Genomic DNA, 26,320 nt, shown 5'->3' with positions numbered 1-26,320 from the left:
GCCAGGAAAATGGATATCTAAGCTATAAGTACATATAGGCAGCTTATCAGAATACTAAAGAAGGTCTGTATGTAATTATATGTCATAAACAGCTATACTTCAAATTTTCAATAAACACTAAGCTATTCATATTTTTATAAAAATATTAAAACAATTCACTTTGATATCTATTTTTTATCCATTTACTTCTAATTCTATGTAACATGGCTATAATTTACTTACACAAATCTTTCTCCAGGAATTTCAGCTAGAAATTCTATGTGGCCCTGGCACATAACAAAGAATCAAAAATTCCAAATTTCTAGTATATCAAATAGTACAGAAGAGAGGGAATTCTTTAAAAACTAGTTAAGAGATTACCTCTTTGCAAAATTAGAAACCAAATTTAACCATCTGTGGGGTTAAAGTGAGCACCAACCCCTCACCACCACCCTAAATTCAAATACTTTCTTCAGGGAGTATTATATTTAAGGAGGAATCAAAGCTGTGACAATATAGTGTATAATCATACAAACGTATCACAGTTATTAGGAATCATACAATCAAATACTGAAGTTCTTTCATTCATATTATCAAATTAATCAACAGAATAATTAAATTGCATTTTCAATTACACCTTAAATTACTTGCTTTTTCAGAAGAAGATTTAATGCCTAAGTAACATCTTTCTGAAAAAAGTTACAGTATCATTTATAATATTTATCTCTCTTCCAATTCTTACTCTACTGCTAATATAAGAGATGACTAAAACAAACTATTTTTCTGGTCTCATGCTGCCTGTATGTGGCTTAGGGAAAAACATTATTTCTCCACAAGTTTAATTCTTTCAAATTACAAATGCCAATATTTACTATTTAAAGAAGTACAAAAATATCTCTAAGTTACATAGGAAGCTCTTCTTAATGACAAAGAATTAACCGGTCTTGCAAGGAGTATCAGGGGAAACAGAGAATGGGCAAATAAAAAAAGTACCTGGATTAAACCATTTTAGGGATCTGTTTAAAGAATCTTTAAGCTGGTAGTTGTATCTGCATTACTAAGTGACTAAAACAGAATGTGATCATTTACAGTTATTCAACTGATACAACTGGAAGAAAAATTCATCGGTGTAAAAACTGATGAAGATCTAAACTATAACATGCTAATTGTAGTTGATAACACGGTATATAATCAAAATTTGCCAAGAGAACTAAACTATTCTCACCATAAATGAATGAATGAATGAATGAATGAATGAATGAAATGTGTGAAGTGGGGCAGTCCCAGTGGCTCAGCGGTTTAGCACCATCTTTGGCCCAGGGCATGATCTTGGAGACCCAGGATCGAGTCCCATGTCGGGCTCCCTGCATGAAGCCTGCGTCTCCCTCTGCCTGTGTCTCTGCCACTCTCTCTCTCTGTGTCTCTCATGAATAAATAAATCTTAAAAAAAAGAAAAAAAAGAAAAAAGAAGACAAAATGTGTGAAGTGATGGGTGTGTTAACGAGATGGGAGGAATCCTTTCACAATGTACACATATATCAAGTCATTACAATGTACTCTTTAAATATCTCACAATTTTATTGTTAATTATACTTCAATAAAGCTGAAAAAAATAAAATAAGAATTCATTTTAGTTTAACAGGCAAATTTTGGCAGTTTCAAAATAGAATTCTGACATTTAACTGATCCTTCCTGATTCAAATTCAAGAATCACATCTACAAAATGATAGCTACACACTTGAGGTGAGCATAGCATAATCTGAACCTAATGTAACATTGTGTGTCAACTATAATCAAAATAATTTTTTTATAAAAAGAATCACACCAACAAAATTGTATTTTTTTAAAGATTTTATTTATTTATTCATGAGAGAGACACACAGAGAGAAGCAGAGACACAGGCAGAGGGAGAAGCAGGCTCCATGCAGGGAGCCCGACGTGGGACTTGATCCTGGGTCTCCAGGATCATACCCTGGGCTGAAGGCGGCGCTAAACCGCTGAGCCACCCAGGCTGCCCTACAAAATTGTATTGTGGCTTGAACTCACTCCTTTCATTCATGAAAGTTATTTTAATATTCTCCCTATTTGAATAAGCATATTTATGTAACTGTTTCCTAAAAGACATTACTTTTGGTTAGCCTTCTTATGTGTGGGGAAGAATTTTCTGTTTTTCCTGCTACCTCCCATTAAAAGTCAAATGACTTTTTAAAAAAAAGTTGGTACCTATCATGCTAAAATAGACAATCATTTAGCAAAAAAAGAAAAAAAAACTGATGAAGGTTAATATTCACCACAGAGAATACAATACTATGTTTTTGCCTCTTGCTTAAAGCTCAAAGTTCTCTCATTTTCTTATGGACAATCACAGCTTTGGTTTTATCACAGATGGTGCTTCAAGAACAAAAAAAAAAAAAAAAAAAAAAAAAAAAGAAGGAAAAGAAAACACAGCCCTTCTCCCCTCTTAAAGAAATAATATATATTACTCCTATTTCTAGAACACAATGCCCGGTTACTACTCAAACTTCTCATGCAACTTTCCTGCTGTTCAGGGTTATTTCAGCTTAGCTTGGAAAATGACCCCACAGTTACATACATGCAGCAATCTCCACTGCAGCACTGTCAGGAGGGAGAACTGCAAATATCTAGCAATCTACATTGAATAAAACATCATCAAACTACACAGAAGGTAAGTCTTCAGTACTTTTATATTTAATGTGTAATCTGTGATGTGGTGCTTTATAAATGTTTCACATTGCTTTATTTTTGAAGTTTCACCTTGCCAAGTACACTGCTAAATAATTCTAGGGCAAGGACCAAATCTTCTGTGTGTGTGTGTGTGTGTGTGTGTGTGTGTGTGTGAGAGAGAGAGAGAGAGAGAGTCAGAGAGACAAAGAAAGATCCAGAAAGTTCTCTGTAAAGAGCTCTGTACACTTTGCTAAGTGCTCTATGTGTTTACCAAGGTCTTGATAAACTCACTGTAAAGCCACCTGTCATGCTACTGAGAGGCAAAGGTGTAGCTAAATTGAAAATATAGGCAGTGATCTTGTTAGAGGGAGCATAAAAATAATTCAGGAAGTGGGGAAAAAAAACCCAGAAACACATAAGGAAAAAATTTTATTATTAGATGCCTGGCATGTTCCTTTTATATAAGACTGTTAGTAAGTTATACATGCAAGGATATAAAATTAAAGCAAAACACTGTTTCCTCTATTTTATATGCAATTATAGGAAAATTAAAGCCAAATTCTCAAAATATTTAAGTAGTACTATATGACTAATGGAAAGCTTTGGGACCACAATGACCTTATCAATAATTTAATCATTTTAATCCCTACTAGATTTAATTCATACATATATTCACCGCACACAAAATTTCCTGTGCTATTTTGGGCTTTCTTCATTGAGCTTAAAAGCCAAGGAAAAATTCCGTTCTTTATGGAATGAGTTACCAACAGAAATTATTTCAGTAAGCTTTTGTATTCTTAGAAAGGAAAACTTACTCGAAGAAATGAGGTCTTATAAAGAAGTCACTCCTAAAATTAACATGCTTTTATTGCAGTTAAAAATATTTAACGCGAGTTTAACTTACACTTAAGGGTAGCATTAAGGCTTTCTTTTCCCCTTCAGTTTAATTGCTTGATACTATTAATCTTGCTTTATGTGTGTTACACCTGCAGATTGGAATGCTCATAACTGTACACATTTTATCACTTGTGATAATACAATAATTCATATTTTTCCAGACCTACTTAGTAATTAAAATCTACACAAACAAAAAAGATCATCTGAGGAATTAAATTTAATAATAAACCACCCGAAGACAGGACTGTTTCTATATCTGCACTTATAACACTATTCTCAATTTAAAATTTCTGTGTAATTAAGCTGCTATCCCCAGGGGATCAGTAACTCCTGATGGTATTATTGCTTGGTGAATGACCCATGGAAACACCAAGAGAAATCCATTTTTTAGTGGTTTATGAAAATGACCAATTTGAGGTTTAACTAAACATAGGTTTCATCCAACATGACTGTAGTAGGTTATACATGTAGGAAGAAACTTATATATTGTATCTTCATTTCCTTTTCCTATTCCTTTAATGACCTGTTAGTAAGATATAGGCATAGCCAGCTTACAAGAACAAGTAAAATAAAAGAGGCATATTCAATTTAATTTAACAAACATTATAAGGGCATCTTAAACAACCTGTGATCACAAAATGATAGCACTGGGTAAGCATACTGCAACACAAGAGATTTTTGTTTAATGATATTAATTTTGCTTCTTTGCTTTCTGTTCATTTGTACTTTTCAAACCTTACAATTAATTTTTAAATAACCCATGCAGGGTAGAGAATAAGCACAGAATACAAATTCTGTATTAGTATCAGAGGAAAACAACAGCAAACCAAACTGTCATCTCCATGGTTGGTATCTCCTTGATGAAGTTGAGGCTCTTCTTATATTGAGTTCCTTTGTACTCAGTTCTTTTTACATTAATTTACCCTGAGTTTTCCTTTATATCAACTCTGTGAATATAGTCTTAAAATCAGAACCAAATATTGCAGTTATTATAATTAGGGTCACAAGGCATTCTCATCTTTAATTCTTACTTCTTTGGAGAACAGAGCCACAAAAGATGGAAGCCAAAATAAAGCATTTTTCCATTTTCACATTCTTCTTCTACCAACCCTGCAGAATACATTACTGGAAGATGCTTAGCCTATTTACTAATTTTTTTCTTTACTGAGTACTGTTTCAGTTCAGTCCTCTTTCAAATGCTTGGGATCTACATATGTTACAGAAAGATCCGAATACTTCAAGTCCATTAAACTCTACTAAAAAAAATGGAAGGAACTGAAACATTGAATTAATTATTATCTTTATAGAACTCAAATTTACTTTCTACATGCTCCTTGTAATCCATGGTTTGAACCCAGCTTGAATTTGGCTTTCTGGGAACACATGTTAAAACTTAATTTAACCCCCCACAGGATATGTACACTAACTGTTAAAAATATGTTTTTGACTGAGAAAATTCTCTATTTCTTTTAGAGGGCAGTACGCAGCCCTTTATTAAGGAAGGTTTCTTATTCCAAAAATAAGTTCCTAATAATTACCACCCATTCCTACTGTAATTTATTCTCTTTCGTGAGAGTTTGAAGCTGTTTTGTCAGAACTGTGATACACTCTTTGCAAAAATAGTTTGAATGGAAAACAGAGCTTGTGCATCTATGTTTTTCATAAGAATGCTATGCATTAGAAGATGACCATCATATGTTTAGAGGCTGTGTAACCTTTGAATATTTTCTCTCTCTCACTTGAGCACAAATACACATACACATACTCATACTCATATATCTCTCTTTTAAATGTATACCTGCTATTAGGTTTAGAAGTATGGTATTTCAAGGACTAGTAATTTTAGGATATGCAATATACCAGCAAATTCAAATAAAGCTAGTTAAATATGGTATTCCTTTAATATAGATTTAGTTGTATGAACAGGATGTGCTCTTTGAGAATCCTATTGTACATTTCAACCAGTATGCAGGTCGAAATCTTAGCCCTGCCTCAAGAGGACTATGGGAGTAAAAGTTGCTGAGAACTGATTTTTTCTATCCTATCATTTACTTGGGCTCCACTAGTAGTGAGTTGCTATTGGACATTTCCTTGAGAAAATTACTTGGAAGCCACTACCCTATAAATAACAACAGGAAGAATTAATGGACAGCTGATGGTTATGTCAAGGAAAATTAATTTTAGGTTCTGTGAATACAGTCTTTATTCATATTACAGACGATTTTTACTTCTAGAAAGTCTGTAAAGAGGCTTTGTTTTGTCATTTTACCTTAGGAAAGGGAATTATGATCAAATCAGTCTTCTAAAAGAGTATAGAGAATTGCTAAAAATAATTGCTCCTATCCTCCCTAATCTGAAACTCGTTAAGATACAAAACTTGTGTGACTTTACTTTTTTTAAAAATTGTCCTAGACCATTTTAAACACCAGTTTAAGTTAAAACTTAACCTCTCTGAGTAACATTTTTCAAATTCCTCTGCATAAATCTAATGCATTTACACATATTGTTGGAAGAAGTGACACGAAGCATAACACTACGGTGAAAAATATCCATGCGATTCAGGATAGAGGTAAAACCTTGAATCTCTAGGCCGGTAATATGTAATCAAGAAAGTAAGACTGAATCCATTCCTAAAAGGCAGCAGTGGTGCTTGATTCCTTTTGACCACTTATCGCTTACCTATAGCTGTAAGCAGCCTCTGAGATTGGTTTTACTGGCTCTGTCTTCCTTTTCTTCTTCCTGAACCTAAGTCATCCTCACCTGGCCCGGCTGCTCAGAGGCTAGGACAGGTATTTCACTTAGGGCAGATGTTTGGAGGTTCCACTATCTACTGGTGTCACTGCTAATTACATTTTCCACTGATAAGCAAATTCCAGCTGAAGGGTTAGTTACTGATAGTTTGGTTTGGCTTCTCTCCCTTCTCTAGCAGATCACAAGCTCCTTGGGGTTATTTGGTATTACACATGAAGTAGGGGATTAACAAATGCTTATTAAATTAACATGAATCCTACTCTCCAGGCATTTCTTGACCCTACATCCTTGATCTCTCACAGGTTTTCTAGCTGCTAAATAAATGTTTCCCTAAGGTTCTCATTTCTGTAGAGATCCCTGAACACACATTAAATAGTAAGTGATCACACCTATGGAAGAATTGATCAAGGCCTCCTAAGGCTTCTTGGACCTCTCCCTACATTTCCTGATCTCTGGCTCCCTGCTTGTTCATACCTCAGATGTTCCTCAGCTGGAACCTGTTTCTACTAAGACTCTGCTACTCAAAGTATGATCTAAGACCAGCATCATCTCCTGGGAGCTTTTTAGAAATGCAGACACCTAAGCCCCTAACACAATCTTACTGAAACCAGAATCTTCATTTTAGTAAGATTTCCAGGGGATCTGTGTGTATATTAAAGTTTGAGAAGCACAAGCCTAGGTCACAGATTCCTGTTTCCTGTCCATTTTAAGGTGCCAGCTATTAGGGCTCCTAAAATCTACCATACATTCAAGTAAAATGTTACTCCAGGAGAAGAAAAAGGGTTAAACTATTGAATGACCCTTCTAATTAGAGTAGTGGTCTCAAACTTTAGCATGTAGTAGGGTAGCCTGAAGGGTTTATTAAAACACACACTGTTAAAACCCATATTGAAAGTTTTTGGATTATGATTTTGAGATTCAGGTGGGGCCTGATAATTTGCATTTTGAACTAGTTCCTGGAGTTACTGATACTACTGATTGGGGGGCCACAATAAGAGAATCACCATATAGGTAATTGTGATTTCTTTCCACATCTCCACAGCTTGGTCCTGAGTGTGGGTCTTCAAATCGGCTTACTCAACATGTCTAGTTGTTGGACCAACAACCACTAAAAATCTATTGGCTGAGACAGAAAACACAAAAAGCCAAATACCTCTTCACATTCTATCTCTATTAACTTCTAAACTTTTATTTAAAAAAAAACACAAACACTATAAAAGTATTATCCAATAAAAAAGACAGACATGGATGTGGAAGAGAAGGAGACCTCCCAAAGGTTGAGAGAAGCTAGGCCACTTTGATTTTTTTTTTAACTCCCAGTGTATTATAAGATGAAGAAATGCCAAAACAAGGCTATAAAAATTGTGACATTTTAAACGTTAACATTTACAAGTCAATGTTTTTAAAATATAAATTTATTATGATGGATAGATATAATCTCATTTGAAGGCAGAGTAAACGCTAAATTTGAGGCCCTTCATGTTTAGTCCTGAGCTAATGGCCTTCCCATGCCATTTGTGATTGGTTCTAATGAGGTAAGAGAGTGGGACATGATAGGACATGGCTGATTAGCTTAGTGCAAAGAAATATAGCCTAAGAGGGAAATGGCTTAGTCCTGAGTGTGGGTTCTCAAATCAGAATCCCAAAGCCACCAGGACCCAAACAGGTATTCTTGCATTTCCCATGCAGAACCTGTATAATACAGAGAGCTTGGCTGAATGGTCAACTCTTTGGTGTTTATTCTGCTTCACCTGTGAGCTGTTCTCACTCTAAGGTTCTGCACTATCACCTTGCTCAGATCTAGAATATAACATGTATGTAAGATAAAAAGGTGCCTGGGTGGCTCAGTCCATTAAGCATCTGCCTTCAGCTCAGGTCATGATCTCAGGATCTTGGGATTGAGCCTAGTGTTGTGCTCCCTGCTTAGTGGAGAGTTTGCTTCACCCTCTGCCATTGCCCTCCATTCATGCGCATGCGTGCTCTCTCTCTCTCTCTCTCTCAAATAAATAAAATCTTTAAAAAAAAAACAAAAAAACAAAAGTGAAATGAAAACACAATGGTCCAAAATCTTTGGGATGTAGCAAAAGCAGATCTAAGAGGGAAGTTTATGGTGGTGCAGGCTTACCTTAAGAAAAAAAAAACTCAAATGAATAACCTAACCTTACACCTAAAGAAATGAGAAGACAAACAGACATAAACAAAAACAAAGACCAAAGCTAGTAGAAGGAAGGACATAATGAAGATTAGGGTGAAAATAAATGAAATAGAGACAAAAAAATAGAAAAGATCAATGAAACCAAGAGTTGGTACTCTGAAAAGATAAAATTGATAAACTTTTAGCCAGATTCATCAATAAAAAAAAGACAGAGGACTCATATAAATAAATAAAATCAGAAATGACAGAGGAAAAATAACTAACACTACAGCAATATAAAGAATTTTAAGAGAATATTATAAAAAATTGCATGCCAATAAATTGGATAACCTAGAAGAAATGGATAAATTCCTAGAAACATACAATCTTCTAAAACTGAATGAGGAAGAATGAGAAAAATTGAACAGACTAATAACTAGTAATGAAACTGAACTGATAATCAAAAATCCCCCCAACAAACAAAAGTACAGGACCAGATGGCTTCTCAAGTAAATTCTACCAGACATTTGAGAAAGAGTTAATACCTATTCTTCCTAAACTATTCCAATAAATTGAAGGGGAAGGAATGCTTCCAAGTTCATTTTACAAGGCAAGCATTACCCGGATATCGAAACCAGATAAAGACACTTCTATAAGTCAATTTTTGATGAACATGGATGCAATAATCGCAACAAAATATAAGCAAAATGAATTCAATAATCTATTGCAAGAATCACTCACTACAATCAAATGGGATTTATTCCAGGGATTCAAGGGTGGTTCCATATTCACAAACCAATCACTGTGATACACAACATTAACAACAGGAAGGATAAAAAGAATTTACAATGGGAAAAAGTCTTTTCAATAAATGGTGCTGGGAAAGCTGGATGGCCACATGCAAAAGAATGAAAACAGACCACTTTCTTATACCATACACAAAAATAAATTAAAAATGGATTAAAAATTTAAATCTGAGACCTAAAACCATAAAATTCCTAAAAGAAAACAGACGGTTATCTTTTGGACATTAGCCACAGCAACACATCAACGGATTTGTCTCTTTAGGCAAGGGAAAAGTAAAAATAAACTATTGGGACATCAAAATGAAAAGTGTTTCTACAGCAAAGGAAACCATCACCAAAATGAAAAAGCAACAGGAGTAGATACTTGAAAATGATGTATGTATCCCATAAGGGTTTGATAAAGAACTCATAAAACTCAACACTAAAAAAACAAATAATCCAATTTAAAAATGAACCGAGACCCGAATAGACATTTTTCCAAAGAAGACATGTAGATGGCCAACAGACACATTAAAAGAGGCCTAACATCACTAGTCAGAGAAAGGAGAATCAAAACTACAGAGAGATATCACATCACACCTGCCAGAATGGCTATGATCGAAAAGATAAAAAAATAATAATTGTTAGTGAGGACATGGAGAAAAGGGAAACCCTTGTGCACTGTTGGTGGGAATGTAAGTTGGTGTGCTCCTTGTGGAAAAAGGTATGGAGGTGTCTCAAAAAATTAGAGATACCACATGATCTAGTAATTCCACTACTGGGTATTAACCCACAGAAAATAAAAACACTAATTCAAAAATATGTATGCACTCTTGTATTTACTGCAGAATTATTTATAGTAGCCAAGATATGGAAGTAGCCCAAATGTCCACCAACAGATGGATATAGAAGATGCGGTACATATATACAACAGAATATTATTACTCAGCCATGAAAAAGAATGAGATCTTGCCATTTGTGATAATGTGAATGGACCCAGAGAATATTATGCTCAGTGAAGTCAAGTACAGTAGGATTTCACTTACATGTGGGATTTAAAAAATAAAGCAAATAGACTGGTGGTTGACAGAGAAAACGTTGGTGGAGGGATGGGCAAAATAGACAAAGGGGTTTGCAAGGTAACTTCTGGGTAGAAAATAAACCATGGACAAGAAAAGTACAGCACAGGGAATATAGTCAGTAATATTGCAATAAAACTGTATGGTGACAGATGGGGGACTACTCTTATCGTGGTGAGCACTGACTAATGTACAGAATTGTGGAATCAATATGTTGTATACATGAAACTAATATAACATATATTATACTTCAATAATAAAAATGAATGAATGAATAAATAAATAAATGTTATTTCTGGAAAAATAAAGAGCTAAACTCTAAGAGATGTTCACTCAGTGGCATTACTACCAGCTCTATGATGTCCTGATGGAAGAGACCTTTCAGTATAAGGGAATTTTCCTAGAACTTTTCACATCTCAATGCACAGCTGAAATAAAGGAAGACCATCCAAATAAAAATAAACAGAGGTTATCTATTCGACTTGCTTTAGCAAGGGAATCAGCTACCATCACCTGTGTTTGGCAAAGATTCAAAAACAGGGGAGAAAAGTCTGTAGTGAAAAAAGGAAAGGTCTCAGGTATGCCTGACTGAAGGTTTTAAGTATGGCCGTAGGATAACTAAAAAAGGAGCATCATATGTGATTGATTGGGGGATCATGTGTATTTGGCTTTCCCTGGGTAGTTCCGAGCTGGAAGCAGGCAAAAACAGGAAAGGTGGCAGTCACTGACCAAGTTCTGACTGTTCTGGGCTGATTTTGTCAAAGAGGTTATGGTTTGGATTCCTGGGCTTCTTATGTGGGTCAGAGTTCTATTATTCTATACTGTCTGGCCACTGTCCATTTACATATTCAGTCTTTGAATCCAGTCTGGAACTAGCTGTGGTTATGGGAATTCACAAAATTAAGTTCTCCAATAGTTCTTAAGTTCAAATAGGGACAAGTTTGAGATGCAGTGACAATGGACATGTAGTCTCCTCTCCCTCTTTGCAAAAGTTTATGAAAAGTATAAAATAGTGAAACTTAATTCAATTCTCTATATAGAGGAGTTGTGGATCCCTTTTAGAATTAAGTTTATGAACCCTCTTGTCTTAAAATATACACACACCTACACATACCACACCTACTCATGTGCAAACTACATCAGGAGTTTTGTGGAACCACGGACCTTAAGTTGGTAAGTTATGCTCTCTATTATTGTTCATTTTATTTTAGATGCTTATACTGCCGTGGAAAGCTATATTCTACTGAAAGGAATACAGAGCCTCCCTGTGCCTATTTCCAAGTACCTCCCTGCATTTCAAAGGAATAGTATATCTTCCTTTTTGAGGGATTCCTGGATTAAGTCTCTGCTACTGAGTAGCTAATCTGTGTAGCTCCACTGATGGAACAGTCTATAAGCCAGCACCATATTAGGAAAATGTTCATGACTTGGCAATACTCACCTTCACTAAGCTGGAAGTGGGATGGTTGGGTTGAGGGAAATGGACACCCTTCACTGACTTCCTCTCTTAGTTTAGGCTAGCTCTGATCTGATCCTAAGTATGATTGCTATGAAAAATGTTAAAGACAAATGTTTTCTTGAATTTCAACTTTATGGCAGTTACTGTGCTATGCCCTAGACTGGACGATATACTGATAACTTCCAATCATTAACATGAAAATTATCCAAAGTAAAATTCTAATTCAATAAAAGTTCTCTCAATCTGAGTTCCCATAGTCACTTTACATTTTTCTTTGCCACCTCCGTAGTAAGTCCCCCAATCAACCTTGGTATGTTCAAGGAACGTAAACTAATGGCAACATTAGCAAAGTATAACTAGTAAGGTAAACCAATTTAAAACATTACTAAGTACACTCCAAAGCCACGTAATGTTTTTGGATTATCTACTGTTTAGGATTATAAATGCCCTATTCCTACCCATTAATGCATATAAATGATGAGCTGAATGTATGTGCATGGGGCTCAGATGACTTACCAGGGTGCAGGGTGAGACAGAGAGGGACAAGGAAAACCTGAAGGAGCCAGGGAGGGCAAAAGACAGTCAGCGCCACCACAGGCATTACTTTGGGTGTGTGGTTTTGGTGAGGAATTCAGAAGCCCAACTCAATCACCACAAGTTAACCTTTCCCTAGTAACAGAAGTAACAGGGAAACAAAAGAGGGTTAAAGAGGGGTTGGCTGCTTCATTTTATCCCTAGCTCCGTAGCTAATAGCTAAAGTTTAGTGCCCAGACAACTTTACAGCCAACTATATATGTGTAAATTTTTTTTAAAGAAAGACAAATATACATTAAGCAAGGAAAATGTTTCCTTATGCACAGAAGATTGCAACTCAATGTTTTAAAATAAACACAGTTTGATGATAATGTTAAATATCATGCACTTATGACTTTTTTTATTTCTAAAAGTACTACCAAATATATCATCTAAAAATATGCCTTAACCATCTAAAAGCAGTTTTATTTCAGTGGTCTGTGGAAGATATGCACTAGATGCACTTATGGGAAAGCTCCTGCATGTGTCAGAGATAGGTGACTTCTTTGCTCACCCCCAATACATATATCATGGATCCAAACAGGCAGAGCTGGCCCCTGCAAGTTACAGATGCCTCCACAGAGGCAAATGACACAGATTGAGCATGCCGCAATGAAAAAGAGACTACAGATTTACACGATAATTTAACTCCTAGCTCAGCATTACTCCAACATTTTTATACTCCTCTAGAATTCTCTTTTAATTCCTAAAGGAGATCTAATTCAGATTTATATTAAAAAATCACATCTTCACATTAATGACTAACTTTCAAGACTCAAGATGCACAATATCTACTATTGCTGTCAAATGTGTGATAACTGCGTTTCTCAGAGTAGAAGAACGGGGCTTTCTGAAGGACTTATTCTGATGAATCATGATGTGCTATTTCATGAGCACCTCAGTTACAATACAGTGGTGATTACAGATAAAGTATCCTACCAAGATTTAGAGTGCTTCTTCCCAAGAAAACTCATTAAGGAAACTATAAAGAACTAAGAACTTACAAAGAAAAATTAATTGCCACTTTTGGTCAGCCGGTTTTAGAAAGACTTATGAGGTCTAGAATTGTATATTGGGCTAACGGAGAAGAGAAACTCAGTGAAGTCTAGCTTACTGAGGACATCATGGTATATAATATGTTCATAAATTAATCTGCTCATAAACCAACTCAAATATGAAGCACAAAAACATCACATAAAATACTTTAAATTTATTTCCATCAACAACACTCATTTCCTTTCCACATTAGCTAGCCGGTACTGGCTGAGTGCTGGCTGCTGAGAAGCTACAAATCTGCACTATCAGAGTCTGAACCATTGTTTTCTGACTACGACCTCTTATCTGGCCATCTTTCTCACTTCCTAATTCTTTTATTTCCTATGAATTAAATGAAAAGTATGTAGGGCTATTGTTCTGTTAACTTTTTTTTTTTCAAATGGTGAAAAAGAATTTTAACTTATAGCGGGACATGCAATGAGAAGACATTTCCCTTCCCATCCCGGATCCTCTACCTCTAAATATACCTTCCTAAGGGCAGTCAATGTTCTTTCTTAACATTGGGTCATTTTAATGCATACATGCACCTTTTAAAAACATAAATGGGAACATACTGTACCATGTATTTTTTAATTTAACAATGATTATGAAAATGGAGATCGGGGTGTCTGCATGTCACAGTCAGTTAAGTGTCTGACTCTTGGTTTTAGCTCAGGTTGTGATCTCAGAGTCATGGGATAAGTCTGCTTGAAACTCTCTCCCTTCCCCTCTGACCCTTCCCCACAATTTGCTGGTGTTCTCTCTTAAATAAATAAATAAATCTTAAAAAATAAAATAAAATGGAGATCATTCCATACCACATTTATAGAAATACCTTATCATTTTTTATGGTTGCATACTATTCTAGTGAGTGGATATATCATGATTTAACCATTCTTTTCTTTTAGGGCATTTAGAATTCTTCCATTGTTATTCTGTATGATACTGCATAGATGACCCTCATATAGGTCTTTATGCTTCTAACTATATAATGAGAAAAAGTGAACTGTTTACTTCATGTTTTCCTTGACATCTTAGTTTGATTTAGAACTTGATTACAAAGAGCAATATTAGTGGATCTCTGATCTCAGGGGAAAATGAGAGGCTTTAGGAACATGGTAAAACAGTGGTTTTTAAAGTATGGTCCCAGACTAGTAGCAGTAGCATTATCTGGGAATTTGTTCAGATTGCAATTCTTAAATTTTACCCACCCTATACCTACTAAATCAGGAATTCTGTACAGGGCCCAGTAATTTGTATTTGAATAAACCCTCGGGGTGATTCGATGCAAGTACAAGTTTGAGAATCACTATTCAAAGAATATATAATCCTGGGAACAAAAGCTACCAGGATCCAAGGAAATTTTAGTGACCTATTAACATTTTCCATCTTTCTCAGACTACAGGGAGGTTTCTCTTCCCAGGAAGAAATTTTATTGTAATGTTGCCAAATTTACCAAGCTTTTTCTTCATGGTTTATCGGTTTTTGTACTTTCCATATTAGAATATAAAAATAATAATTTTATTCCAGTTTTGTTTATATCACTGATGCATCTGGCATTTGTTACAGTGCAAAACTAGAGATTTAATTTCATGGTTTACCAAATAGTTTTACTGAGTAATCCATTGCTTTCCCACTGAATTGAAATTCTGCTTTTATCATATTTTAAATTCCCCTATGTATTGAGGGTCTATTTCAGATACTCTATTTTATTTTACCAGTATATCTAATTATGTGCCAATTCTAAACTGTTATAATTATGGTATCTATAATACATTTTTCAGTGGGTGGGGCTAATAATAACTCTTTTATCCCAGAACATTTGTGGCTATACTTGAATGTATATTTTTTAAAATTATTTTTGCAATTTAAAAGTTATTTTTTTATTGAGGTATAGCCAAGATAACATTATATTAGTTTTGGGTATACAATGTAATGACTCAATACTTGCACATATTGCAAAATAATCCCCACAAAAATCCAATTAATATCACCAGCTACAGAATGTTTTTTCTTTTGTTAAGAACTTTTAGGATCTACTCTCTAGCTATTTTCAAATACACAATATAGTATTATTAATCACCATGCTATACACTGTATTCCCATGATTTCTTCACTTTACAACTGGAAATGCATACCTTTTGACAAATTTGTACTTTAGCAATCTATTTTTAATTTATGCACATATAGTGTGTATTTTTCTGTTATTTTAAACTATGTTAATATGTTTATCATGTATTTCCCCCCAAAAGAAACAGTTCCTTCATGCATTAGTTGTCATTTATGTTTTCCTACTAATTCACGTGGGCTTTTACTTTTAACTCCTTTCTTTTTTATGTTCTTTAGATTTATTTTGCTGTTGTATTCTTTATCACTTAAGATACATATATAATTCACATATCTTTACTCCTTTTCATGTAGTATTTTAAGAGTATCAGGCTAAGAACTTCTAAGATTATTGTTTTAGTCAAAATCAATAGGTTCTGATCAACATAATTTATCACTTTTTTTCTAAAAATTATGCAATTTTAGAGTTCCTTTTAGTACAAGAGTAAAGAGAGTTTTCATATTTTATAATAGGTTTTCACTGGGGGTTGTTTCTTTTTTTGTTATTAGTTTCAAGTTTTGTTGCCAAAGAATGCAACCTGTATCTTTCCTGTTAAAAGAAATTTACTGACGTTTTTGTTTGTGGCTACTGTAAAAATAAATATTGTATGGACACATTCATTTCATTCTCTGTTTATAGTACACAGATTTTGATATATATCACTTAGATCTGATTTATTAAATGTAAATAGTTAGGTTCTCTATATCCCTACTTATAGTGAGTTGGCCTGATTTATCGTGAATGAGAGAGAGGTACAAGTAATTTATTTATTGTTGCACTTCTATGTATTTCTTCTTACATTTCCTGAAGCTGTTACATGACAAAATCATTTTTTTCTTTGGGGGAGGGTTGTATAATGATTAAAGAAGAGTCTTCACTGTGAATTGTAAGCTTTTTCACTATAAAATGTTCTTATTTACCTCATTCAATGCTATTTGACTTAAATTCATTTTGTCTGAAATACTTCATTTTTATTTTATTATGTATGTTAAAATTGTTTTATTTTCAAATAAAACAATTCAGTTTCTTTTGCTTTAGGAGTTATTTTCTTAGACTAGGATTATTTTTATTTTATTTTTAAAAGTAGCCATGACTTCCCCTTCAGACCATTATGGAATAGCCAATTCTACACATGAAACTGGATAAAACGGGATCCCTGGGTGGCGCAGCGGTTTGGCGCCTGCCTTTGGCCCAGGGCACGATCCTGGAGACCCGGGATCGAATCCCACGTCGGGCTCCCGGTGCATGGAGCCTGCTTCTCCCTCTGCCTATGTCTCTGCCTCTCTCTCTTTCTCTCTCTGTGACTATCATAAAATAAATAAAAATTAAAAAATATTGAAACTGGATAAAATATATGAAACATTAGAAAGCATGCATTATAGTACATCATTATAATTCTAACCCAAGTGTGTGTGTGTGGGGGGGGTTAATTCTATGATACATGGTTTTCTTCCTGGAAGCACTTTTGAAAGCACATGTCAAAAAGGGGAAGCTCAAAGCAGAATACATCAGTCTTACTGGGTGAGAAAACAGAGACCGTGGGACATTTGCAGGACATGTTACCTTAAAGGAGTAAGTTTATATAGAGAAAGAATCCCAGAACTCCGTACGGAGGGTATGTGCTGAATACTAAACTGTACATGTGTAGGATAAACCTCTGATAGGCCAGCAAAGAAAAACTATCAGAGGAAAAACTACTACTGGGGAATGTAAAAATCACAGGAAGGTTTTATGAGGCTAGGCAATGTTCAGGTTCTGACTAAACAGACTGCAGAGAGATTGGTGTACACATGGGGAATTTGATAGAAATCTCATAAGTGTCATGCCTTAGTAGGAGAGCTAAATTGGTCCTTGTGTAGAGGATATATTAGAATTATAATTTTTAAAAAGCCTAAAAACAAGCATCAAAAAGATCAATATGATCCAAAAATTATTTAACAGATTGTCAAAAAGTAAACTCAACATTTCTTTAAAGGAATATCACAAAACTCAGAAATTCAAAAACATAACATTTAAAATGTGCAAGATTTAATTTAAAAAACACAAACCATGTAAATAAACAGGAAAACTTTATCTACAACTAAACATATCAGAAAGGAATAATACTAATTTTACATAAACTCTTCCTGAAAAAATAAAAGCAGAAATTTATATGAGATCAGCATTACCAAGATCCCAAAGCCAAAGACACCATGAGAAAACTGCAGACCAATGTCCACTAGCCCATTAAGTATGAAAAATCCTTTTTTTTAATAAAGATTTTATTTATTCATGAGAGATACAGAGAGAAAGAGATGCAGAGACACAGGAAGAGGGAGAAGCAGGGTCCACGCAGGTAGCCCGACGTGGGACTCGATCCTGGGACTTCAGGATCACATCCTGAGCCAAAGGCTCAAGGGCTGAGCCACCCAGGCATCCCCATAAGCACAAAAATCCTTAAGAAGATATTAGCAAATCATTTTTAGCTGTTTAAAAAGGCATTTAGATTAGGAAGGAAGAAATAAAATTATCTGTAAGTGCAGAGGACAATTTTCTACAAAATCCAAACAATCTATAGAAAAACTTACACTAATAAGTAACTTCAGAAAGGATATAGGATGAAAGTCAATACACCAAAATCAATTATATTTTTATGTACTGAAATGAACAACTAGAAGTTGAAATTAAAAGCAGTAGCATTTTTATAATTAGTACCAAAAAACCCACAAAATATTTAGGGATGAATATAAGTGAAATACATAAAATGCTGAAAACTATCAAAAAATAATGTGAGAAATCTACAAATACCTAAATAAATGGAAAGATACACCATGTCAATTGACTAAAAGTGTCCATACTGTTAAGATGTCTATTTTCTTACAATTGATGTTATAGATATAATGCAATCCCAATCAAAATCCCAGCATGATTTCTTTTTTAAAAAAAATTTATTTATTTATTCATGAGAGAGAGAAAGAGAGGCACAGGAAGAAGCAAGCTCCCTGCAGAGCAGGGAACCTGATGTGGGATTCAATCCCAGGACCCCAGGATTAGGACCTGAGCCAAAAGCAGATGCTTAACTGACTAAACTACCCAGGCATACCCCAGCAAGATTTCTGGTGAATCACAAGCCAATTAAAAAATATGAATGGAAAAGCAAAGAATTAAGAATAGCCAAAACAATTTTAAAAAGAAAAGCAAAGTTGGAAGACTCCTACTACATGATTTCCAGAGTTACTATATAGGTATAGGAATCAAGACAACATAATATTGGTAAAAAAACACCCAGATCAATGGAACAGAACAAAGTTTTGAAATAGACTCACAGGGGTAGCACTTGGGTGGCTCAGTGGTTGAGCATTTGCCTTTGGCTCAGGTGGTGATCCCAGGGTCCTGGGATTGAGTCCCACATCAGGCTCCCCATGGCGAACCTGCCTCTCCCTCTGCCTATGTCTGTCTCTCTCTCTCTCTGTCTCTCATGAATAAATCTTTTTTTTTTTTAAAGAAAGAAATAGACTTCCACAATATGGTCAATTGATTTTTGCTAAAGGTGTCAAGGAAATTCAATCGTGAAACACAGTCACAAATGATATTGGAATAATACACATCCACTACAAAACAATGAACCTTGGACTTGTATTTCACACTATCCACAAAAATTAAATTAAAATGGATAATAGATCTAAAGGCAAAGACTATAAAATGTCTAGAATATAAGTAGGATAAAATTTTGTGACATTGATGTATGCAAAGATTTCTTAGTACTGAAAAGTCAAATCATAGAAGAAAAAACTGATAAACTGTACTTCATTGAAATTTAAGATGTCTCTTTGAAAGGCGCTGTTAATAAAATGAAAACACAGGCAACATATTGGGGGAAAATATTTACAAACTATATATGTGAAAAGGGATTTATTTCTTGAATATACAAATAACAATGATCATAACTCAACCAAATTTAAAAAATGGAGTCTTCACCAAAAAAGAAATATAAATAATATATGAAAAGATGCTCAACATGATTATTAGGATAATGCAAATTATAACCACAATGAGACACCACTACATACCCATTGGAATGGAGTTTTAAAAAATGACAAAACCAAGTGGTGACAAGGATACAAAATAACTGAAATCCTAATATACTACTGCTGGAAATGCAAAATAGAAGTCATTTTTTAAAGCAGTCTGAAGACCACTTAGAAGTTTCTTATAAAGTTAAATATATACTTACTAAATATATTTAAGTTAAATATATGTTTATATATATACATATATACTTACTAAAATATATAAAGTTAAATATATACTTATAAAGTTAAACACACACAAGCATATATGTATGCATATATATATATATGCATACATATATGCTTTTATACACACACACACACACATATCCATTTCCTTGGTATTTATCCAAGAGAAAAACTATCTTTACATAAACAGCAACACAAATATTTCTAGTGGTTTTATTCCTAAATGTCTGAAACTGGAAAAACCCACGTGTCCTTCAACTGGTACAGGTATAAACAAACTGGTACATCTAAACTTTGGAATGCTACTAAATCATAAAAAGCAATAAGCTACTGATTCAGGCAACAACATGGGTAAATCTTTTTTTTTTTTTTTTTTAACATGGGTGAATCTTAAATGTCTTAAGCTAAGTAAAAGAAACCAGACTTAAAAAGCTACATACTGCAAGATTTTATTTATATGATACTTTGCAGGAAAGCAAAACTATAGAGACTAAACATATGAGTGGTTGCCAGAGACTGGAGCTGAGGGAGGCAAGGAGTACAAGGAGGCATAATTGAAGGATCACATATATGTGTTGACCACAGAACAAATATTTGTGTTTGTCAAACTAAAAAAACCTTGACTTAAAAAAAAAAAAACAAACAGGCAATTTAAGTCACAAAGACCTTGAATGCTAAAAGCAACCAAATAACAAAAGGTCAATAAGTCAATAAAGAATTTTTAAAAATCTGAGTTACTATTAAAGCTCAGTGGGGAATGGATGGTAGAATAGATCAATTCTGCGTGGCTTTATTCATTTTCTAGAGAACTAGGAATGTCACATGTAAGGAAAAAATCTGAGGAAGATCAAATATTTCCATGGAAATATAAACAAGTACTACACACAAAATAATACTTTATAGAAACCAGGGAAAAATTTGTTCTGATATTCAAAACACTGATAAAGAAAAAAGCTGATAAATCAAAGAGAGCAGAGCTGTATCCCATCCACGTGGGGACACTGGAGGGTGGGAAATGGCAAATTCATTGCCACTTTGGTGATGCTTCAAATTCTGGTCTTCCAAGGTGTCTTTTTTAGTTATCTCCAACTTCTCATATGGCTATTTCATTCATTCTGATAAGCCTTTATAGCTGCATGTAGTGGGACACAGAGTAGTGTACCTGCTGCATTTCACCTGGAACCAGAACCTCTCTATTTGAATATTAAAATGTCATTTCAAACTAAAAATATCCAATGCCAAACTCCCAATTCTCTCACCACTTTTCCCAATTGATCAAATAGCAACTCCACCCTTCTGGTTGCTCAGCAACCAATAATCTGAGAATCTTCCTTGATTTTTTTTTCCTCTCACAACCCACATTTAGTCTATCAGCAAATCTTACAAGTTTTACCTCAGAATATATTCACAATCTGACCATTTGTCACCAACTTTATTGACAGCACCCTGGTCTTCCATCTCGATACCAACTTTACTTTGCTGATACCACCATCATCTTTCACCTTGACTAACCAAACATTTAGTCTTTCATGTAATTAAAAAATATTTGAGGGCCTAATATATGCCAACTACAATTATAAATAGTGAGGTTATGGCAGTAATCAAAACAGACAAAAATCCCTGTCCTCGTGGAGCTTATTTGGTAGAAAATTACTTCTAGTGGAAAATCATTATTATTTCAATAACTTCTTAACTGACTTCCCTGTTTTTGCCCTTGTCTTTGGTACAGTCCATTCTCATCACTGATTCTAAGGTGATCCTTTTAAAAGGTAAGTCATGCCACTGTTCAAATTTCCTGGCATATCATCTCAGGAAAAAGCCTAAGTCCTTAAACTGGGTTTCAAGACCTTACACAACCTGGTTATACCCTTTGACTTCATTTCTTACTACTGTACTTCTTACTGGCTTCCTTTGTTTCAGCCTATTGGTTTCTTTGCTATACTTTGAGCACAGCAGACATAGGCCTGCTTTAGGACTTTGGTACTTGTAATATCAATTGCCTAGAGGCTTTTCATCAGATACATGCATGATCTGCTCCCATAGCTACCTCAGGTCTTTACTCAAATGTTACCTTCTCAGTGAGAAGTTCTCTGACCATCCAATTAAAAATTTCAACTCTTAATTTGAAGTCCTCCAGTACTCTTTGGATCCTTTTCCTATCTACTTTTCTCCATACCACTTATTATTCCCTGACATAATCCATGTTTTATGTTTACTGTCTATCTCCCCCAGTATTATAGAAGCTCCATTAGAGGCAGGGATTTTTTGTTCATTGCTTTTTCCCCCAATACTATAAAACCAGTACCTGGCATACATCATTCTTGAACAAACATCCTTAAGTCATTTTTATAAAATCCAGTTAAGAACCATGGTATGTTAGAACTGGACGTGACTAGATCTTCTAGTACTATCTTCGTCGGCACATATGACAGGTTAATCTGGGTAGGACACAATCACTGTTTTTATATCTATTGCTAAGAACTGCTCGTCTTCCAACTAGATGATCATCAATAAGAGTTCTGCTGTTTCTCTACTGACTTAACTTGCCATAGATTACGCACCAGCAACCATCTGGCAGGCCAGTGGCAAACAGGCAAATGAGGAAATTGAGAAGTGAAGTGACTTGTCTGGGTCAAAAATGAGACAGTGGCAAAACTGAGACTTCTAAATCTCTGACCCTGCAGTACAGTACTCCTCCTTCCTTATGCTTGACAGCTCCTTGAAAGATTGCAATGCTGAACTGCTAGCTTAGTTACTTTCTAAAATATGAGTTATTTTCTATAACACGAGGTGATTAGGCCTTCATATATTAGAAATGGGGGCCCAGAATAACATAGTTCTATTAATAAAACTTCCCCAACTGAAAAAAAAAATCTCAAAACACTATATACGATGAATAAGGTTTTGGGGTTTACAATGTGAACCCACAAGTACTGGAATTATGTCCATCAGACATTTGGTATAAATGATTTGGTATCAATTGTTCATAACATTATTACATTCAAGGTAAGGGAAGAGGAAACAGTAATTTTAATAAAGACATATTCAGTGGACAGCACCGAGGAAAGAGGGGGTTATAAAAAAGAGCTGGAACCAGCAAGATGCTTCAGGTTTGTCTTGTGTCCAGAATGGACAGAACTCCTCTAAGCACCACTTCACGCCATTAAAAGGCATGGCATAAGTTTCTGCTGCTAGAATTACAGTATATTAATTATGGGAGACACCATGCTTAGGTCCTTTATAACATCCGTAGGGATAACTTGATGATCATTTCAGAATCATTGTTCTAAGTCTCTACTAAGCCATCCATCAACATAAATGGGCTTATATAACAAACACACTTTACAGAGTACTACACTAGGCATGAATAATGGGGAAATATTCAGCTTTGATGCCGAGGAACAAATAAGCTATATGTGTACATGTTATACCTTGACAGGCTGCATGACCTAAAAGTGGTAATTTTTAAACAGGAGTTTCTTGATTACCTTAATTGTATGGAAATTTGGTAGTTTCATTTTTAGCCAATAATTGCTTATTTATTATGGAAGCACAAACATGCAAAAATATAATATGACCCTTGACCTTATGGAGGATAAAATACAACAATAAAAAAAATACAACTTGCAAAACACCAAATGATTAGAAACTCAATTTCAGAAAGTCATCACAAAATAGATCTTAGATTATTAACATAAAAAGGAATAGTTAAAATTACTGAAGTGACTCCAGAAAGTAGCTCTCCTGACTCCTACGTCCAGTGACTTTTTTTTCCATGCTACCTCTTGCCTGCATCTTGTCTTTGTCTCACAGTCCTTGGCCCCACTTCCTAAATATGCAATCTGGGGACCAGGAATAAATATTTCAAAGATAAGAAGTTCTGTGATCTTTCATCCTCTTACCTTTTGAATTTCTAGTCTTTGATAAGCATTTATTTTCTCTATTCTTTATCACTGGAAATAGATACAAAGCACTTTTAGGAGAAATTTAGGAATATTGGTAAGATATTTCCATTACAAATTACTGTTCCTTCTTCACTTATAGAAACCACCCAGGGTCACCAAAAACAGGGGTGTGAACAAAACGCAGCAGACCAAACAGTTCTCATATTTTACCTTGGCCACCTCTCAGTCATCCCATCTCCCTGCATTACAAATTCTAAGTCCTAGACCTTCTGAACTCCATCCACCAGGCCCCTCCTCCCATCACTGTTCCCTTTTCTGTCCAGTTTAAAATCTCTGGTCTCTTATTTGAAGCCTTTTTGATTTCTATCACTCTTCCATTCCATCTGTAGGCATGTAGGTAGCTGATTGGTTCTTCAGAACAATCCTCTAAAAGCAGTTCCCTGTGTGAGGCCAGTTATTCAATCTTGGTGGTACCCTCAGCTCCTCCTGGAATTTTCTCAAGCTGCTGCTTGTCAGTCGCTCTCAGTTTCATCACAGTGCCTATTTCAAAATTTCTTTGATGTCCTCAAACCTCCCAAACTGCCATTTACAACCTTTATTCTCAATACATGGCCTCGGTTCCTATTCTGCAGGCTTCAGGCAGAACTTCTCCCATTTTCCCACCATCAAACCACAAAATTACCAGCACTCACACCCATCTTCTCTACCTCCTCCTTTGGTGAAGTAAGAGACAAGTCCCTCCCAGGCATTTTTGTGCTATTTCCCAACTCCCCTCCCCAGATTATAACCCCCCTCTGATTTTCAGACTTACATATATACCTGCTTAATCACTGGTCTTCATCACCTGGCTATCCTGTAAGCACCCAACACTTCCAACAGGGAATTCGTTTTTCCCTTCAAAGTTGCTCCTGCTGTGCTCTTCATCTCAAATGCCCAAGCAAAAATCAGAATATTATTCACTCCTGTCTCATTTCACTTGCCATCTTCCTCAACATCTAATAAATACTACTTTATACTTTCTGATCCATTCTTTTCTCCTCTTTTTCAGTAGAGTCCACATATCACCTTTGGCCCATCTGATTGCACTGCCCTTCTGTCCCCAGCCTGGCCTCTCTGCAGTCCCCTCTCCATACAATGCCCTGAATGTGTTCCTACCATTAAAATCTGATCTTGGGATTCCCCTATTTATAATCCTTAATCAACTTGCATGAGGTCAGAGTTCAAACTCCTAACTGGATTAGTCAGGCTCCTCCTTACTGACCTTCTAACCTCCAGCTCCAGCAACTTGACTCATTGTTTAGGTCTAACAAAGTTGCAACTCCTTTTTAACTCCATTCACTAATTCTTTAATCTCTTGTAGTGCTTTTCTCACATTCTTTAACATTTGTTTCTATTGACAAAACCCAACATCTGGCAACTTTCTTCTTTCCCAGCCTCTGTGATGATACACACTTGTCTAGCTCTTCTATGTCTGTCTCCATTGTTCTTCCTCTGATTACAGACACTCTCCACAGTACAGATGCTCATTAAATACCTAATGATTTTTTATACCAGAGAACTTAAAAAAAAAAGAAAATGTAATCTATTCATTCACAAATGTTTATTAAGAATATTATTATATATGCCATAGCCCATTGTAGGTGCTGAAGACATAGCAATGAACAAGATAAAGTCCCTGCCTTCCAGGAACTTAACTGTAGTGGGGCACTTAGAATATAAACTAATAAATACATAATAAATTATAAGTGCTATTAAGAAAAATAAAGTAGGCAGCGGTGCCTGGCTGGCTCAGTTGGAAGAGCATGTGATTCTTGGTTTCACGGTTGTGAGTTCGAGCCACATGTGGAGTGTGCATTGGAATGGGGCAGGGTAGGGGGCAGCCTAGGAGTGGTTTTAAGAGACTGAAAGAAATGCAATTGTGTTACCCCTCTACTTTGTATAGGCAGTTTTCCTGTAAAGGGTAGTGAGGAATAGGATATAGTTGGAGAGGGATGTGTGTATCCTTCAGATGAGGGAGACTACAGCATGTTCAAATTAATAATACAGAAATAAAAAGATACAACTGCAGGAATACATTCTTTGTGCAACAGACAGCAGGACGCTTAAGTGTAGAGTTAAAGGTCAGTTGTTGAGGGGAGCTGGGAGATACTAAGAAGACCCAAAGATCTACTTATTGAAATGTGAGAAAGTTCCCTTCCGTGTCCTTAGTGAAATAAGCAGCAAGTGTACTGGGGAAGGTGGTGGGTTGGAGAGAAGAATTGGATGTTTAAGAAGACAAGAACAGCAGGGATACTACAGAGTGCTGAGGGCCTACTTGAAGCTAGAGAAAGTGACTTCAGTTAAGCATGGCTGTTTTTCCTACCACTCTAGCTGCTCACTTACAATCACTAGTAGGGTGTGGGTTTTGCTAGTCAAATAACACAGACGTATGAAGAGGCAAAGGTGCTGCGAGTAAATACAAGGGAATAATTAAAATGAGGGCACAGAGAAGGAGCTGAGGAATTGAGGATAACAGTGGAATAAATGACAACAAATAAGCAGTGGGATATATTAACTGTATGTTCACCTGGAGTTGGAGACAGGATAATGAAAGGAGTGAAGACAAGTCAGAGTAGTAGCATGTCTGAGGTGGAAATTTTTGAGATGGTCCGAGTACTGGAAATAAAAAGATTCCAGATGTGCCCATGAGAATA

General features: G+C 35.3%; 1 protein-coding gene across 1 annotated transcript in view; it reads right to left on the bottom strand.

The window, feature by feature from the left end:
- The window catches only part of TBC1D5 (TBC1 domain family member 5), a 530,534-nt gene that overhangs the window by 136,713 nt on the left and 367,501 nt on the right, over window positions 1-26,320 (bottom strand). The gene's annotated exons all lie outside the window — the stretch shown is intronic.

Source organism: Nyctereutes procyonoides, unplaced genomic scaffold, assembly GCF_905146905.1.
Source record: "Nyctereutes procyonoides isolate TBG_1078 unplaced genomic scaffold, NYPRO_anot_genome, whole genome shotgun sequence".
Classification (NCBI taxonomy): Eukaryota; Metazoa; Chordata; class Mammalia; order Carnivora; family Canidae; genus Nyctereutes; species Nyctereutes procyonoides.
Note: the sequence above shows the minus strand (reverse complement) of the source record. Positions and strands in the feature narration are given on the sequence as shown.